The sequence below is a fragment of the Cryptomeria japonica genome, chromosome 2 (genome assembly GCF_030272615.1).
Source record: "Cryptomeria japonica chromosome 2, Sugi_1.0, whole genome shotgun sequence".
NCBI lineage: Eukaryota > Viridiplantae > Streptophyta > Pinopsida > Cupressales > Cupressaceae > Cryptomeria > Cryptomeria japonica.
In genome coordinates this window covers 69,183,708-69,189,127 of record NC_081406.1, presented here as the reverse complement: position 1 = coordinate 69,189,127, position 5,420 = coordinate 69,183,708, and the positions used below count along the sequence as shown (strand labels likewise).

The window sequence follows — 5,420 nt, the reverse complement described above, 5'->3', positions numbered from 1 at the left end:
TAAACGTATAAAACATGGTCGTAATCTATCAAAACTTGTGACAAATCTTCACCCTTTTAAATTCTTGCTTGAATGCTTCATAAGGTTCATTTTGTGTTGTATCTATAAAATGTTTTGGATTAGAAATTTTTGTATCGTCTTCATCTTTCATTTGTATAGTGTTCCTTTCATTGGAAGAAACATGAAAAATATTTGTCCAATATTTAATTACCTATCTTTTTACACTTTATAAATTCTATTTTTTGAAGGAACCCTATAAATATTTATCCAATTATTTTCAATGTTTTCATCTAAATTATTTCTCTTCATAATCTCTTCGAACAATTCCCCTAGATACATTTAGTAATTGAGCAATTGCTGTTTTTTTTTTCAACGCGATAATTTCTTACTAGAAATTAGTCATCAATGTTCTACATGCAATATTTAAATGAATAATTCTACTCTTGCCTTTAATACATTTTAATATTTTTGCAAGTTTTCAATTATTATCTGTTTTACTAATTTATCTGATAATTGTTTTTTATTATCAAACCCTAATAACTCTAAAATAGGGGTAATTTCTCTTTATCTAAATTACTTGCACATAATTGTGCTCTTCCAATTAGAGTTTTTTTTAGAAAAAATTCATCCCAAATTATTTTACAGTATAATTTTAATGTGTTTTCAGGTAACATATTTTTAGTTGAAATCTATTTGAAAAGAGATTCTTCATCCATCTCCATCAAATTTTCGTTACCATACAAAAAAATTCTCACTAGTAACATTTCTTTAACTACATTAAATTGGTCATCAATAATTTCAATTGGTCATATATATATATATACTATATATATATATATATATTCTTGTTTTAAATCACTTACATACACATACAAATGCACAAATATGTTTTGAATTGTCTAAATAAATATGCAACTATTAAAACAAAAATTTGATTATTAAAGTGTGAGATGTGCAATGCATATGGGTATGTGCACAAAGATGGTGGTCAGCAAAGTGGACACCACCCAAAAAAAACATGGAAAAACAAGCAGCGTGTACGTGGTTCTAAAATTTGAAATGACTGCGTATGCGCTTAGGTTTGTTGTTTCCGAGCCTAGAGAAGGTAGCGTGTACACGCTGCTTTTAGGGAAAGTAGCGTGTATGCGCTACCTCTAAGAAAATGAGCGCGTACCTGCTACTTATAGGAAAATGAGCGCATACGCGCTAATAATCCCAAAAGAACCGCGTATGCGGTGCCTGTCAAAAAAAGTTTTTTAAAAAAAACTAGGTCTTATTTTCCCGTGAATAGCGCATTTTTAGTTTTTTTTTTCTTCATTTTCTCTCCTAAACCACGAACGGGGTGCTAGATTTCTCCTCCAGACACTATGGATCAAGGTTAGTTTTTGTTTATTTTTGTCTTTTTTTCCCATTTGTTCAATTTGTTTTACATTTTGAATTTAATTTCATTAATTTTGATTAGGCTTTTTCATTTTTTTGTTTCAAAAACCAGATTCTTCTAATCCACAAGAACAACCAAATGCACCTCCTGAAAACCCACAAGATACACCCCCAATTCCTCCTTTTGACCGCACACCTAAAACACAAGAGCAATTAATTAATCAGTTAGGACAAAATACGTCTAAAATCAATAAACTGATTGTTAAACTCAAAACATCCAAACTTGAGCATCATCAATCCCTCGCCACTAGTCTAGAAACATTAGCTAGTGGTGCCATGGTTGTTTCCACACAAATTACCGAATGGGGAAGTTTTAGGGATAGGTGTCGTCAATTCTATTGGGCTATCATACGAGGGAGTAAAAAACAAAAATATTAGTAAACAACAAATATGTGCCCTTTTCGTTGATCCCAAAACTGGTCAGTCATTACCTCTTAATGCAAAGAGGTTTCTCATACATTGGTGTACCAATGTGTAGATGAAGAATCTTTTTTTGGCAGAGGTGGTGGATGGTCTTTGATGATCCACCTTGTAATAATTATGAGGTGCCATTATATTTTTTGAGAAAAGTATATTGTGAGTTTGTGCTCAATGTGTGCCCAAACTATTTTGACATGAGAGAGTTCCATGGTAGAGGTGGTGGCTTTGCCCAAGATAGACCTGGAGCCCGTAGGTGATTACCCGTGGAGAGTCACCGCCCCCTAGCACCCAAACCCAAGGTGCATCAGGCTGTCCCAATAGAGCTGAAAGAGTCGATGGAGCTACAGACTCTTTAGGCGGCCACAACATTGACTGGTGCCATCATCCAACATGGGACGTCGTTAGCATACCTTATTGTATTGGACGATGAGCCATTAGTTGCTCCAGGTGGCGACAAAGATCCCATCTAGCATATGTGTGTCAGTTGCTCGGGGATAGATGATACAACCAGTGCAGATGGATCCACATCTCATCCGTGCATGATTTGCGGGAGTAGATGTCAGGCCCGCACGGCTGAGGATTTCGTGCTAACAAATGAGTTGATGGACATGGTGTTTACCCATGAGAGACAAACACAGGTGTGTTGATTTGAATTCATAGCATTTTATTTATTAGTCACTTAAAATTTGTAATTACATAAATGAATTTTCATTTATACATCGATTTAAATTGAGACAAATAATATGCATTTCTGGATGCAATAATGGTATCCCATACTCCTCCCCCAGTTACTACAGCTGCAAATTCGATGCCTAAGGTATAAATTTTATAACATGTAAAATAGAATAGTACACTTTGAATTCAAAAAAATAACAGATATACTAACTATCTTTAATGTTTGGTCCAATTTTTGGTTTGTAGGTGTTGACAGGGGACCAAATGCCCCAGATTGATGACATCACGCACTCAGTGATTGATTTTGGCCTACAAGGCTATACGGTATCATATTTTGTACAACCCCTTTTATGTATTGTTTTGATTGAATATGCAAGTCATTTAATTTTAGATTTTTAAAATTATTTTTAATTTATTCTCTGTACTAATATCTCATGTTAATTTTGTTTTTTTAGGGTACTCCCCTTCGCGTCTAGGGCTCGTCCTAAGAAAAAGAATTCCTCGAAGACGCCAAAATGTGGGAAGAAGGTAGAACACATTTTTAGTTGTACAATTGTTTGAAAATGTTGAAAACAAGTATTAATTGGGGTTTGTAGATTAATTAGTGTTTTTTGTCTATTTTACATGTACAACGATCATTGAGCTATGTGGATTTGTTGAATGTACCTAATTCGCTCATGGATCAAGAGAGGGCGGAGGTATGTATCTCTACTTTATTTTCTTGATTTTATGATTATATGCACGTGTACATGTGAACTTGTGATATATTGTAATCTTATAATTTTTTCATACAGGAAATATCCATACCTATTTCATCAATGGCAAACCCTCCGTGCACTGGAGAAGCATCTTAGGATCCGATACACTTTTGTTTGATATGTAAAATTAATTGTTTTTAACCTACAATACTTATCATTATATTAATTGTATTTAATCTTTGAACATTTTTTGTATAGGTAATAGCGACAGTTTCTCTATCGATGGTGAGCCATCCTCAGTCCATTGGAGAAGCATCTCAGGCACAAGTACGTCATTGTTCTCTATATTATAGCTTTTAAGTGTTTTTGATATATGTATGTTAGTACATTGTATTAATTGTACATTTAATCTACAATAGACCCCTTCGCGGTACGGCCATAACGTGGATCCATTTAAGTATGTCTTCAAGAAAACTCCTAAGAGTGACAAGGAGAGGAGAGCGAAGACATTAGCCCCTAGATCAGTCGATGAAGTAATCTACATTGCAATTGCAAAGGAATTATAGTTAAATGCATAGTTATGTTGTTAATTGTGAACTATTTTCTACAAAAGAATTCTAACTTGGCTTTTGAATTGTGGTTTTGTAGCCATCTACAAAGCCGCATGCTTGATTTTGATGATCCACCACAAGTTTATATTAGTCTTGGTCATAAAATGACCAATACATGTAGATATATTCTACATTTTTATTGTATATCGATTTGGACATGGCATATGCCACATTTTTGTAATACTTGTATTGACTTGGCAGACATGCCTTTTATATATATAAATGTCGATATTTGATCCAATAAATATGTACTGAATTCATTATTTTGTATTCGTTGTATTTTGTGGTTGTCCTTTTATAAATTTAATTGATCATTTGCCTATGTAATCAACAATATGAATATAAACAACAAAAATATATGATATAAAACATTGCAATCGTGGAATATGATTTGATAAAATTTCTAAAATATTGAATTAACCCTACAAAACTCCTTGTATTCAGTTCATTATTGTGTATTCGTTGTATTTGGTGGCTGCCCTTTTATAAATTTAAATGAATATTTGCATATGTAATCAACAATATGAATATAAACAACAAAAATCGACAATATGAATATAAACAACAATATGTGTTTGGTGCGAGAGCACCCCCACACTCGCAATGGTCAAATTTTGTTTGTCGTGTGCACAAACCAATGTCGTGAGCGCGTTCGGGTGGACAGGTTTACGCTAGGCATGCCCCTGTCGTGCATTCCAAAGCGTCGGAACGTCAAGAGTCATACCATACCAGTGCGATCTCTCAAGTGTCGTGAGTCCAAAAAATTATCAAAATTTGACGGACCGTTTCTTCAAATCTAGGACACATATGGTTGATCCGTTTGAACCCGTGGGGTCACGTGAGGCTCCTTTACAATAGCCTATCTCGGTTTTTGATGACTTAGAGCCATTTTCAATTGGTAGCATTTTTTCACCTCCTGCAAAAATCGTCAGTTGCATGCAATGCAAAGTTGTAGGATTGGCTATAATTTATTCGGCTCATCGTGTGCACAAACCGACATCGCGAGTGCGTCTAGGTGGGCAGGTTTATGCTAGGCATGCCCCTGTCATGCATCCCAAAGCACCAGAACGTTGAGAGTCATACCATACCAGTGCGATCTCTTAAGTGCCCCGAGTCCAAAAAATTGTCAAAATTTGATGCACTGTTTCTTCAAATCCATGACACATATGGTCAATTCGTTTGAACCCATGGGGTCGCGTGAGGCTCCTCTACAATGGCCTATCTCAATTTTTGACGACTCGGAGCCATTTTCAATTGGTAGCATTTTTTTGCCTGCTGCAAAAATCGTCAGTTGCATGCAATGCAAAGTTGCAAGATTGGATAGAATTGATTCGGTTCGTCGTGTGCACAAACCAACATCACGAGCGCATATGGGTGGGCATTTTTACACTAGGCATGCCCCTGTCGTGTATCCCAAAGCGCCAGAACGTCGAGAGTTATACCGTACCGGGGTGATCTCTCAAGTGCCATGAGTTCAAAAAATTGTCAAAATTTGACGGACTATTTCTTCCAATCCAGGACACATATGGTCAATCCGTTTGAACCTGTGGGGTCGCGTGAGGCTCCTCTCAAATGG

The 5,420-nt window shown here is 35.6% G+C and overlaps 1 long non-coding RNA gene across 1 annotated transcript; it reads left to right on the top strand.

The window, feature by feature from the left end:
- Positions 1-2,779: 2,779 nt before the first annotated feature.
- Positions 2,780-4,069, top strand: LOC131050583 (uncharacterized). The gene is made up of 4 exons (XR_009106978.2): positions 2,780-2,859; positions 2,991-3,233; positions 3,330-3,560; positions 3,882-4,069. It is a non-coding gene; the product is annotated as an uncharacterized LOC131050583 (long non-coding RNA).
- The last annotated feature ends 1,351 nt before the right edge of the window (positions 4,070-5,420 follow it).